Consider the following 14,161-nt stretch of genomic DNA (forward strand, 5'->3'; position numbering starts at 1 on the left):
AACCCCCATCCAGAGACGTATGAGCACTATATTAGCCTACTATATTTATCCTGTACTATGGTGGAATGGTCCTGACGTGGGAATGTTAGTGACATCATTTGATATTCAGCTGTCGATGGAGACTGTCTTTTGTTTTAACTCTTTACAGATCTATGAGAGGATAATGGCTAGAGCAGTGAAGTATAAGAAGTGCAGTTTCCCATTTAGTTGAGGTGAGTGCAGGACAGGATTTTCTCACTTGGTATTTTTCAGATCCGTTTGTCATCAGTGGTTCTCCAGTAGACCATAGTGGTGGAAGAAATCAGCCCCCATGAAATACAAGTAAATTATCATACTTGATCATCAGTATGTCGTATACATTGTTGGTTGGATTGGGGTTTTCGGGTGCTTGTCTCCCTACTGATCTCTACAGTGCATTTCAAGTGTCAAGACCCCTGTCTGATTTCACTGAAGATCGCTAGGAACTTGCTTACTCTGGTAAATATTTGTACACCAATTTGACTATAGTATATATAGTTGTTTGCCAATATGTATTATGCTGAAAATGCCCTTAATGGGGGGGATGTGTCTTGCTGTACTGTTTTTTTATCATCAGAGGTAAAGGTGGCAACTGAGTTTACTACAGATCCCCCATCCAGAGACGTATGAGCACTATATTGGCCTACTATATTTATCCTATACTATGGTGGAATGGTCCTGACGTGGGAATGTTAGTGACATCATTTGATATTCAGGTGTCGATGGAGACTGTCTTTAGTTGGAACTCTTTACAGATCTATGAGAGGATAATGGCAAGAGCAGTGAAGTATAAGAAGTGCATTGCAGTTTCCCATTTAGTTGAGGTGAGTGCAGGAAAGGATTTTCTCACTTGGTATTTTTCAGATCCGTTTGTCATCAGTGGTTCTCCAGTAGACCATAGTGGTGGAAGAAATCAGCCCCCATGAAATACAAGTAAATGATCATACTTGATCATCAGTATGTCGTATACATTGTCGGTTTGATTGGGGTTTTCGGGTGCTTGTCTCACTACTGATCTCTACAGTGCATTTCAAGTGTCAGGACCCCTGTCTGATTTCACTGAAGATTGCTAGGAACTTGCTTACTCTGGTAAATATTTGTACACCAATTTGACTGTAGTATATATAGTTGTTTGCCAATATGTATTATGCTGAAATGCCCTTAATGGGGGGATGTGTCTTGCTGTACTGTTTTTTTATCATCAGAGGTAAAGATGGCAACTGAGTTTACTACAGATCCCCCATCCAGAGACGTATGAGCACTATATTGGCTTACTATATTTATCCTGTACTATGGTGGAATGGTCCTGACGTGGGAATGTTAGTGACATCATTTGATATTCAGCTGTCGATGGAGACTGTCTTTTGTTTTAACTCTTTACAGATCTATGAGAGGATAATGGCAAGAGCAGTGAAGTATAAGAAGTGCAGTTTCCCATTTAGTTGAGGTGAGTGCAGGAAAGGATTTTCTCACTTGGTATTTTTCAGATCCGTTTGTCATCAGTGGTTCTCCAGTAGACCATAGTGGTGGAAGAAATCAGCCCCCATGAAATACAAGTAAATTATCATACTTGATCATCAGTATGTCGTATACATTGGTGGTTGGATTGGGGTTTTCGGGTGCTTGTCTCACTACTGATCTCTACAATGCATTTCAAGTGTCAAGACCCCTGTCTGATTTCACTGAAGATCGCTAGGAACTTGCTTACTCTGGTAAATATTTATACACCAATTTGACTATCGTATATATAGTGTTTTGCCAATATGTATTATGCTGAAATGCCCTTAATGGGGGGGATGTGTCTTGCTGTACTGTTTTTTTATCATCAGAGGTAAAGATGGCAACTGAGTTTACTACAGATCCCCCATCCAGAGACGTATGAGCACTATATTGGCTTACTATATTTATCCTATACTATGGTGGAATGGTCCTGACGTGGGAATGTTAGTGACATCATTTGATATTCAGCTGTCGATGGAGACTGTCTTTTGTTGGAACTCTTTACAGATCTATGAGAGGATAATGGCAAGAGCAGTGAAGTATAAGAAGTGCAGTGCAGTTTCCCATTTAGTTGAGGTGAGTGCAGGAAAGGATTTTCTCACTTGGTATTTTTCAGATCCGTTTGTCATCAGTGGTTCTCCAGTAGACCGTAGTGGTGGAAGAAATCAGCCCCCATGAAATACAAGTAAATTATCATACTTGATCATTAGTATGTCGTATAGATTGACTGTTGGATTGGGGTTTTCGGGTGCTTGTCTCACTACTGATCTCTACAGTGCATTTCAAGTGTCAAGACCCCTGTCTGATTTCACTGAAGATCGCTAGGAACTTGCTTACTCTGGTAAATATTTGTACACCAATTTGACTATAGTATATATAGTTGTTTGCCAATATGTATTATACTGAAATGCCCTTAATGGGGGGATGTGTCTTGCTGTACTGTTTTTTTATCATCAGCGTTAAAGATGGCAACTGAGTTTACTGCAGAACCCCCATCCAGAGACTTATGAGCACTATATTAGCCTACTATATTTATCCTGTACTATGGTGGAATGGTCCTGACGTGGGAATGTTAGTGACATCATTTGATATTCAGCTGTCGATGGAGACTGTCTTTAGTTGGAACTCTTTACAGATCTATGAGAGGATAATGGCAAGAGCAGTGAAGTATAAGAAGTGCATTGCAGTTTCCCATTTAGTTGAGGTGAGTGCAGGAAAGGATTTTCTCACTTGGTATTTTTCAGATCCGTTTGTCATCAGTGGTTCTCCAGTAGACCATAGTGGTGGAAGAAATCAGCCCCCATGAAATACAAGTAAATTATCATACTTGATCATTACTTAGTATGTCGTATAGATTGACTGTTGGATTGGGGTTTTCGGGTGCTTGTCTCACTACTGATCTCTACAGTGCATTTCAAGGGTCAAGACCCCTGTCTGATTTCACTGAAGATCGCTAGGAACTTGCTTATTCTGGTAAATATTTGTACACCAATTTGACTGTAGTATATATAGTTGTTTGCCAATATGTATTATGCTGAAATGCCCTTAATGGGGGGATGTGTCTTGCTGTACTGTTTTTTTATCATCAGAGGTAAAGATGGCAACTGAGTTTACTACAGATCCCCCATCCAGAGACGTATGAGCACTATATTGGCTTACTATATTTATCCTGTACTATGGTGGAATGGTCCTGACGTGGGAATGTTAGTGACATCATTTGATATTCAGCTGTCGATGGAGACTGTCTTTAGTTGGAACTCTTTACAGATCTATGAGAGGATAATGGCAAGAGCAGTGAAGTATAAGAAGTGCAGTTTCCCATTTAGTTGAGGTGAGTGCAGGAAAGGATTTTCTCACTTGGTATTTTTCAGATCCGTTTGTCATCAGTGGTTCTCCAGTAGACCATAGTGGTGGATGAAATCAGCCCCCATGAAATACAAGTAAATTATCATACTTGATCATCAGTATGTCGTATAGATTGTCGGTTGGATTGGGGTTTTCGAGTTCTTGTCTCACTACTGATCTCTACAGTGCATTTCAAGTGTCAAGACCCCTGTCTGATTTCACTGAAGATCGCTTGGAACTTGCTTACTCTGGTAAATATTTGTACACCAATTTGACTATAGTATATATAGTTGTTTGCCAATATGAATTATGCTGAAATGCCCTTAATGGAGGGGATGTGTCTTGCTGTACTGTTTTTTTATCATCAGAGGTAAAGATGGCAACTGAGTTTACTACAGAACCCCCATCCTGAGACGTATGAGCACTATATTAGCCTACTATATTTATCCTATACTATGGTGGAATGGTCCTGACGTGGGAATGTTAGTGACATCATTTGATATTCAGCTGTCGATGGAGACTGTCTTTTGTTGGAAGTCTTTACAGATCTATGAGAGGATAATGGCAAGAGCAGTGAAGTATAAGAAGTGCATTGCAGTTCCCCATTTAGTTGAGGTGAGTACAGGACAGGATTTTCTCACTTGGTATTTTTCAGATCCGTTTGTCATCAGTGGTTCTCCAGTAGACCATAGTGGTGGAAGAAATCAGCTCCCATGAAATACAAGTAAATTATCATACTTGATCATTAGTATGTCGTATAGATTGTCGGTTGGATTGGGGTTTTCGGGTGCTTGTCTCACTACTGATCTCTACAGTGCATTTCAAGGGTCAAGACCCCTGTCTGATTTCACTGAAGATCGCTAGGAACTTGCTTATTCTGGTAAATATTTGTACACCAATTTGACTGTAGTATATATAGTTGTTTGCCAATATGTATTATACTGAAATGCCCTTAATGGGGGGGATGTGTCCTGCTGTACTGTTTTTTTATCATCAGAGGTAAAGCTGGCAACTGAGTTTACTACAGAACCCCCATCCAGAGACGTATGAGCACTATTTTAGCCTACTATATTTATCCTATACTATGGTTGAATGGTCCTGACGTGGGAATGTTAGTGACATCATTTGATATTCAGGTGTCGATGGAGACTGTCTTTAGTTGGAACTCTTTACAGATCTATGAGAGGATAATGGCAAGAGCAGTGAAGTATAAGAAGTGCAGTTTCCCATTTAGTTGAGGTGAGTGCAGGAAAGGATTTTCTCACTTGGTATTTTTCAGATCTGTTTGTCATCAGTGGTTCTCCAGTAGACCATAGTGGTGGAAGAAATCAGCTCCCATGAAATACAAGTAAATTATCATACTTGATCATTAGTATGTCGTATAGATTGTCGGCTGGATTGGTGTTTTCGGGTGCTTGTCTCACTACTGATCTCTACAGTGCATTTCAAGGGTCAAGACCCGTGTCTGATTTCACTGAAGATCGCTAGGAACTTGCTTATTCTGGTAAATATTTGTACACCAATTTGACTGTAGTATATATAGTTGTTTGCCAATATGTATTATGCTGAAATGCCCTTAATGGGGGGATGTGTCTTGCTGTACTGTTTTTTTATCATCAGAGGTAAAGATGGCAACTGAGTTTACTACAGAACCCCCATCCTGAGACGTATGAGCACTATATTAGCCTACTATATTTATCCTATACTATGGTGGAATGGTCCTGACGTGGGAATGTTAGTGACATCATTTGATATTCAGCTGTCGATGGAGACTGTCTTTTGTTGGAACTCTTTACAGATCTATGAGAGGATAATGGCAAGAGCAGTGAAGTATAAGAAGTGCATTGCAGTTCCCCATTTAGTTGAGGTGAGTACAGGAAAGGATTTTCTCACTTGGTATTTTTCAGATCCGTTTGTCATCAGTGGTTCTCCAGTAGACCATAGTGGTGGAAGAAATCAGCTCCCATGAAATACAAGTAAATTATCATACTTGATCATTAGTATGTCGTATAGATTGTCGGCTGGATTGGTGTTTTCGGGTGCTTGTCTCACTACTGATCTCTACAGTGCATTTCAAGGGTCAAGACCCGTGTCTGATTTCACTGAAGATCGCTAGGAACTTGCTTATTCTGGTAAATATTTGTACACCAATTTGACTGTAGTATATATAGTTGTTTGCCAATATGTATTATGCTGAAATGCCCTTAATGGGGGGATGTGTCTTGCTGTACTGTTTTTTTATCATCAGAGGTAAAGATGGCAACTGAGTTTACTACAGAACCCCCATCCTGAGACGTATGAGCACTATATTAGCCTACTATATTTATCCTATACTATGGTGGAATGGTCCTGACGTGGGAATGTTAGTGACATCATTTGATATTCAGCTGTCGATGGAGACTGTCTTTTGTTGGAACTCTTTACAGATCTATGAGAGGATAATGGCAAGAGCAGTGAAGTATAAGAAGTGCATTGCAGTTCCCCATTTAGTTGAGGTGAGTACAGGAAAGGATTTTCTCACTTGGTATTTTTCAGATCCGTTTGTCATCAGTGGTTCTCCAGTAGACCATAGTGGTGGAAGAAATCAGCTCCCATGAAATACAAGTAAATTATCATACTTGATCATTAGTATGTCGTATAGATTGTCGGCTGGATTGGTGTTTTCGGGTGCTTGTCTCACTACTGATCTCTACAGTGCATTTCAAGGGTCAAGACCCGTGTCTGATTTCACTGAAGATCGCTAGGAACTTGCTTATTCTGGTAAATATTTGTACACCAATTTGACTGTAGTATATATAGTTGTTTGCCAATATGTATTATGCTGAAATGCCCATAATGGGGGGGATGTGTCTTGCTGTACTGTTTTTTTATCATCAGAGGTAAAGATGGCAACTGAGTTTACTACAGATCCCCCATCCAGAGACGTATGAGCACTATATTGGCTTACTATATTTATCCTATACTATGGTGGAATGGTCCTGGCGTGGGAATGTTAGTGACATCATTTGATATTCAGGTGTCGATGGAGACTGTCTTTAGTTGGAACTCTTTACAGATCTATGAGAGGATAATGGCAAGAGCAGTGAAGTATAAGAAGTGCAGTTTCCCATTTAGTTGAGGTGAGTGCAGGAAAGGATTTTCTCACTTGGTATTTTTCAGATCCGTTTGTCATCAGTGGTTCTCCAGTAGACCATAGTGGTGGAAGAAATCAGCCCCCATGAAATACAAGTAAATGATCATACTTGATCATCAGTATGTCGTATACATTGTCGGTTGGATTGGGGTTTTCGGGTGCTTGTCTCACTACTGATCTCTACAGTGCATTTCAAGTGTCAGGACCCCTGTCTGATTTCACTGAAGATCGCTAGGAACTTGCTTACTCTGGTAAATATTTGTACACCAATTTGACTATAGTATATATAGTTGTTTGCCAATATGTATTATACTGAAATGCCCTTAATGGGGGGGGATGTGTCTTGCTGTACTGTTTTTTTATCATCAGCGTTAAAGATGGCAACTGAGTTTACTGCAGAACCCCCATCCAGAGACGTATGAGCACTATATTAGCCTACTATATTTATCCTGTACTATGGTGGAATGGTCCTGACGTGGGAATGTTAGTGACATCATTTGATATTCAGGTGTCGATGGAGACTGTCTTTAGTTGGAACTCTTTACAGATCTATGAGAGGATAATGGCAAGAGCAGTGAAGTATAAGAAGTGCATTTCAGTTTCCCATTTAGTTGAGGTGAGTGCAGGAAAGGATTTTCTCACTTGGTATTTTTCAGATCCGTTTGTCATCAGTGGTTCTCCAGTAGACCGTAGTGGTGGAAGAAATCAGCTCCCATGAAATACAAGTAAATTATCATACTTGATCATCAGTATGTCGTATAGATTGTCGGTTGGATTGGGGTTTTCGAGTGCTTGTCTCACTACTGATCTCTACAGTGCATTTCAAGTGTCAAGACCCCTGTCTGATTTCACTGAAGATCGCTTGGAACTTGCTTACTCTGGTAAATATTTGTACACCAATTTGACTATAGTATATATAGTTGTTTGCCAATATGTATTATGCTGAAATGCCCTTAATGGGGGGATGTGTCTTGCTGTACTGTTTTTTTTAGCATCAGAGGTAAAGATGGCAACTGAGTTTACTACATAACCCCCATCCAGAGACGTATGAGCACTATATTAGCCTACTATATTTATCCTATACTATGGTGGAATGGTCCTGACGTGGGAATGTTAGTGACATCATTTGATATTCAGGTGTCGATGGAGACTGTCTTTAGTTGGAACTCTTTACAGATCTATGAGAGGATAATGGCAAGAGCAGTGAAGTATAAGAAGTGCAGTGCAGTTTCCCATTTAGTTGAGGTGAGTGCAGGACAGGATTTTCTCACTTGGTATTTTTCAGATCCGTTTGTCATCAGTGGTTCTCCAGTAGACCATAGTGGTGGAAGAAATGAGCCCCCATGAAATACAAGTAAATTATCATACTTGATCATTAGTATGTCGTATACATTGTTGGTTGGATTGGGGTTTTCGGGTGCTTGTCTCCCTACTGATCTCTACAGTGCATTTCAAGTGTCAAGACCCCTGTCTGATTTCACTGAAGATCGCTAGGAACTTGCTTACTCTGGTAAATATTTGTACACCAATTTGACTGTAGTATATATAGTTGTTTGCCAATATGTATTATGCTGAAATGCCCTTAATGGGGGGATGTGTCTTGCTGTACTGTTTTTTTATCATCAGAGGTAAAGATGGCAACTGAGTTTACTACAGAACCCCCATCCAGAGACGTATGAGCACTATATTAGCCTACTATATTTATCCTGTACTATGGTGGAATGGTCCTGACGTGGGAATGTTAGTGACATCATTTGATATTCAGGTGTCGATGGAGACTGTCTTTAGTTGGAACTCTTTACAGATCTATGAGAGGATAATGGCAAGAGCAGTGAAGTATAAGAAGTGCATTTCAGTTTCCCATTTAGTTGAGGTGAGTGCAGGAAAGGATTTTCTCACTTGGTATTTTTCAGATCCGTTTGTCATCAGTGGTTCTCCAGTAGTGGTGGAAGAAATCAGCTCCCATGAAATACAAGTAAATTATCATACTTGATCATTAGTATGTCGTATACATTGTTGGTTGGATTGGGGTTTTCGGGTGCTTGTCTCCCTACTGATCTCTACAGTGCATTTCAAGTGTCAAGACCCCTGTCTGATTTCACTGAAGATCGCTAGGAACTTGCTTACTCTGGTAAATATTTGTACACCAATTTGACTATAGTATATATAGTTGTTTGCCAATATGTATTATGCTGAAATGCCCTTAATGGGGGGGGATGTGTCTTGCTGTACTGTTTTTTTATCATCAGAGGTAAAGATGGCAACTGAGTTTACTACAGATCCCCCATCCAGAGACGTATGAGCACTATATTGGCCTACTATATTTATCCTGTACTATGGTGGAATGGTCCTGACGTGGGAATGTTAGTGACATCATTTGATATTCAGCTGTCGATGGAGACTGTCTTTAGTTGGAACTCTTTACAGATCTATGAGAGGATAATGGCAAGAGCAGTGAAGTATAAGAAGTGCATTGCAGTTTCGCATTTAGTTGAGGTGAGTGCAGGACAGGATTTTCTCACTTGGTATTTTTCAGATCCGTTTGTCATCAGTGGTTCTCCAGTAGACCATAGTGGTGGAAGAAATCAGCCCCCATGAAATACAAGTAAATGATCATACTTGATCATCAGTATGTCGTATAGATTGTCGGTTGGATTGGGGTTTTTCGGGTGCTTGTTTCCCTACTGATCTCCACAGTGCATTTCAAGTGTCAAGACCCCTGTCTGATTTCACTGAAGATCGCTAGTTCACACGGAGTTTTTTGCCGGAGGAAAATTCCTCCTGCAAAAACTGCTCCAGTAGGTTTTTGCACAGTGGTTTGACAAAAACTCGTCAAAACACTCGTCGAGGTTTTTTTTTCCTCTTTCTGACTCATTGAAATGGGGTTTTGGAGGCGGAAATCACCTCAAGATGGGTCATGTTGCTTCTTTTTACCACGACGAGTTTTTTTTACTCGTGGTAAAAAAACTCGTCTGCCTCCCATTGAAATCAATGGGAGGCATTTTCGGGCGGTTTTTGAGGAGTTTTTTGGCGCGGTTTCTGCCCCAAAAAACTTGTCAAAAAACTCTGTGTGAACAGGGCCTTTACTCTGGTAAATATTTGTACACCAATTTGACTATAGTATATATAGTTGTTTGCCAATATGTATTATGCTGAAATGCCCTTAAATGGGGGGATGTGTCTTGCTGTACTGTTTTTTTATCATCAGAGGTAAAATGGCAACTGAGTTTGCTACAATAAATATTTTGATCTAATTATGAACGCCCGCAACCCACGTCATGGTTTCATTGTCTTGCAAGTCCCTACACTAACCAATCAAAACGAAAAAAAAAATGTACCTAACAGGAATAACAATATAAAACTTCACACACGGCATCTCTAGCAGATAGAGTCCTGCTGCCAGGGCACTGCACCCTCAGGGCTCATGAAATAATCTGCAAAGAATTCCTGGATCCTGTGGCCAGATGTTCCTGTTCTTCTTTGCGTTGTGTCGTTCAAAGTCAATTCTCCAGTGGCCATGTGATGTTCCACGTCACCATCACCTGTTGAGTCGTTCATCCGTGTGAAGTTGTGCAGGATGCCACAGGCTTTGATGACTTGATTTACATTGTCTGCATCCATCTGGATTGTCGACATTAACACGCTCCATTTATTTGACAGAATACCGAAGGCACACTCTACATAGCAACGAGCCCTGGTTAGCCTATAACTGAAAATGTGCCTCCGTCGTCTAAACCTTGGCTAGGAAAGGGCGCATAACATGGGTGGAAAATATACAGGAGACGAGGGAACTTCTTAAGTAGATTGGCCTTCCCTATGTATGAAAAGGTGAAGTGCTTCCAATTTGAGAGAGTCTTTTCTAATTCCTCTATATAACGTGTGATATTAAGTCTGTAGAGTTTAGCAGGGTGTCTGGAGATTTGGACTCCTAAATATTTGATAGTGTTTCGATACTCTGCATCCCCAAACGGTTCTATACCGTTATTTCATGTATTTAGATACTTAGCTGTGCTGCCGCACAGCTTAGTACAGTAACACATGAATGTATGAGAGCGAGGCTGCGGCTGTGTGATAGTCATTGCCCCGCTCCTGAGTCCTGATAACAAGTGCGCGGGGTCAGCATGAGGTGATGCGGCCGGCACTGCACTAATGAGCGGCAGCACTGAAAACAGAACATGGCGGACGCACTACCAAACACCCCCCATGTTCTGTCTTTATTGCTTGAACCGCCGCTCATTAGTGCAGCTCCGGCCGCATCTCCTCAGGCTGACCGCTCACGCACTTCCTGTCAGGAGCGGGGCAATGACTATTACACAGCCGCAGCCCCGCTGGCGGAGATCAGAGAATCCTCTCATCGCCGCCGTTATTCCCCTGAATGCTGCAATCACAGCGGACTGCAGCATTCCAGGGGAAAATGAGAAGGGGGGGATGCCCCTTGGATCGCGTCACAGGGAATTCCTGTGACGCGATTGAGGGATATGCCATATATGGGCACACAGCCCAGGGTCCATTGAAGGACCCCAGGGCTGTCTTACCATATTTCCTGTTGTTAGGGCATACTTAGGTATGTCCTAACAACTGCCTGTGTACTATCGGTACACAGGCTAATGTACTGTAATATAGATATATGCCAGTACATTAAAGTTTAAAAAATAAAGTAAAAACATAAAGTAATGTTAAATTAAAAAAAATACACATACACCTTTTTTACAATAAACATTAAAATAAGTCTCCATATATAAAATATACACATATTCAGTATTGGCGCGGCCGTAATAACCTGTGCAACAATTTTTTTGCATCATTTATGATGTGTACGCTGTAAAAAAAAAATAATAAAAACTGCTTTCGATCAGTTCTTGTGAGGCACGAGGTGTGATGAATTTAACCTCCATGTGCCACACATTAAGGGGGGATTCACACGAGCGTGATTTGCGCGCGTGCGGTCCGCACAGCACTATAGAAGTCAATGAGGCAGTTCAAACAGTGCGTGTTTCTTGCGCAGCGTTTGTTCGCTGCGTACTATACGCGACAGGTTCAATAACTCTGCGTATTTCGCGCATCACGCACCCATTGAAGTCAATGGGTGCGTGAAAATCACGCATGTCATACGGTGGCAGCAGCTGCGAACGCGCGTTTTTCACACACTACACGTTGTCTCTATGCTAAGGAGTTTGAACTAACTAGTTGAAACCAGCTGAAAAGCAGGAAGTAGCTTAGACAGCAGGTTTTCAAAAAGAGGCCAAACCGTTTGCAAAAGCACCACAAACACCTTGCAGGCATGCCTCGGCAGATTGATGTGGCAAAGCTCATCAGGTTAGTTCAGGAGCGTCCGGAGGTCTGGAACACCCATGCGGAGTCGTACCATGACCGCACATTGAAGGAGGCAGCATGGGAGCAGATAGCAGAGGCGCTATTCGAGCAGGAGTGGGCCGACAGCCGCACCCGTGACCGCCAACGAATTGGTGAGTGGATATCTGTGTGTCGACATTGATGTGTATAATGACATCCATATTGGCTATTGCGTCCCTGCTGAATAAATGCCTGTCATTGGCAACGTTTCCGTTCAGTGGCATCTTTATATAGTATCATCAACTTAGGTTTGTTCTTGTGTAGACGTGTGGTACAGTAGTTTATATGCACTGTCTGTGTGCGCAGTCACATCTGGTGTGTTTATTGAATGATGTGTTCTTTATTAATCATACAGTGGACGATGTAAAGAGACGGTGGCGCAGCTCAAGGGACCAGTTCCGTCGAGAATATGGATCCGGCGGCCGTAGCGGAGAAGGTGGAGCACGAAAACGGCGCTACATTTATTACGACCAGCTGTTGTTCCTGCGGGAAATAATGGGCATGCGACCGTAAGTACTCGTTGTTGTCCCTTTCTGCCCACGTCACCTTCCAAAAATGTCAGATACGCCAAAGCAGCTTTGTGTTTGCACATTAAATTTGGTTCCTCAACTGACGTGTCCCCTATATTCTAGAACTAGCGACACTCTGGATGCGTCAGAAGAAGAGGCACGGCCCGAGTGTAGCCAGACGTCCGAATCCGCCGCTCCCCTGGTCGCCCTAACCCCGGAGGCCACCAGAGAGGATCCTGGTCCAGTCGCCTCAGCGCCTGAAGCTGGACAACCGGAGCAAGTGGCACCTAGCCATGCAGCACCCCGCCGCAGACGCCCTGTAAACCCACCCGCAGGTGCACAGGTGGACGCCCGTGTTCTGGAGTACCTGCGGCGTGCTGCTGATGAGGACAATCATGATTTTTTTTTGTCGGAGCATGGCACCTTTGATGCAGCGGGTACCAGTGGATAGGTTGGTGCAGCTGCAATCCAATATGCTGTCGCTAATCGACACTGCGACACCCCTGCTAAGTCCAGGCCGGTGCTTTACATCAATAGAGCACTGGCGTAGTGTCTATTTGCCCTCAGCGCGGGCCCATTTGCCAGGGCCCTCCCAACCTGCCCCCGTCTTCTCGCAGATGGCGCAATACCCTCCTGCCCCAAGATACCTCTCCCCTGCCCCAATGCCTGGCCCAGTCCGTCACTTTCCTCCATACTCCCTACCTGGCCCAAGTTTACACGCTCACATGCAGCCTCAGGGCTACCCACCGCAGTATCACCCCCACTATGCTGTGCAGGAACATCCTCCTCAGGGCCGGGGACAGCATAGTGGTGCGGAACTGTCTGGTTACAGCTCGCCGCCCCATGCCTATCAGAATCTGTAGGGGCAAGTGTGTTCTAAGGCCACATGTTACAAACCCATGAAATGCTAGGAATCCGTACATGTTTCTTTTGTATATGCATCATGTTGGTGCCATTATTTTTTCGGGTATGTTTTCCCGCGTGTGTATTTTGCTGGTATGGCGTGTATGTGCCACAAACATAAACGCTAACGTTTTATATATTTCACTTCCGTGTGGACAATCCTTTTGTTACCTTGCGCACCATTTCTACAGCCTCTACCGCTATGAAGTGCCATGTTGTAAGAGGTTGGGACGGTATGACATTTCTCCACCACATCGTTGAGGTCTTCGTTGGTCGGAAGGGGTTTGGAATACCAGGAACTGAGGTGTAATTAGTATAGTTAGTGTTTGGCCATACCTAACTTTACTCACCCAGAAAGGCGCGCAGACATATAGGGCAGGAAATACATTGTCTCCAGAAGAGGATGTTATGTCTATGAATTCTTGGCGTCTAAAAAGGGTATTCCAAGCGCCTACCGAGCTTTAAGCTCGCAACCCACGTCAAGGGGCCTCAAGTTTTGCGAGTCCCTAACCACCCCCCCCCCCCCAAAACAAAAAAGGACTAGAGGGATAAACAGACGTTCGATAAAATAATAGTAACTTCCCCACACCTCAAATGGCAGCCTTCTGCCAGGTTACATCTCAAGGCTGGCTGTCAAAATACTCCGCAAATTGGTGGCGCACTCGCTGGCCACATGTCGGTGGCCGTCCAGGCCGAGCAGCCTGGCCCAGGCTGGTGGTGGGTGCAGATGTTACCATATATTCCCCATCATGAGAGGCATCATGGATGCGGGTAAAGTTGTGCAGCACAACACAGGCTTTGATCACACATGTCACATTTGACGGGGACATTTGCATTGCTGTCATCAGGACCCTCCACTTGCTGGTCATGATGCCAAAGGCGCATTCCACGACTTTCCGTG

At 42.9% G+C, this 14,161-nt stretch overlaps 1 long non-coding RNA gene across 1 annotated transcript; it reads left to right on the top strand.

Moving 5' to 3' along the window:
• The first annotated feature begins 9,008 nt into the window (after nt 1-9,008).
• On the top strand, nt 9,009-13,404 carry LOC142658036 (uncharacterized). Its single transcript, XR_012850023.1, has 2 exons — nt 9,009-12,357; nt 12,481-13,404. It is a non-coding gene; the product is annotated as an uncharacterized LOC142658036 (long non-coding RNA).
• Nucleotides 13,405-14,161: the final 757 nt, after the last annotated feature.

This window comes from Rhinoderma darwinii, chromosome 7 (assembly GCF_050947455.1).
Source record: "Rhinoderma darwinii isolate aRhiDar2 chromosome 7, aRhiDar2.hap1, whole genome shotgun sequence".
NCBI lineage: Eukaryota > Metazoa > Chordata > Amphibia > Anura > Rhinodermatidae > Rhinoderma > Rhinoderma darwinii.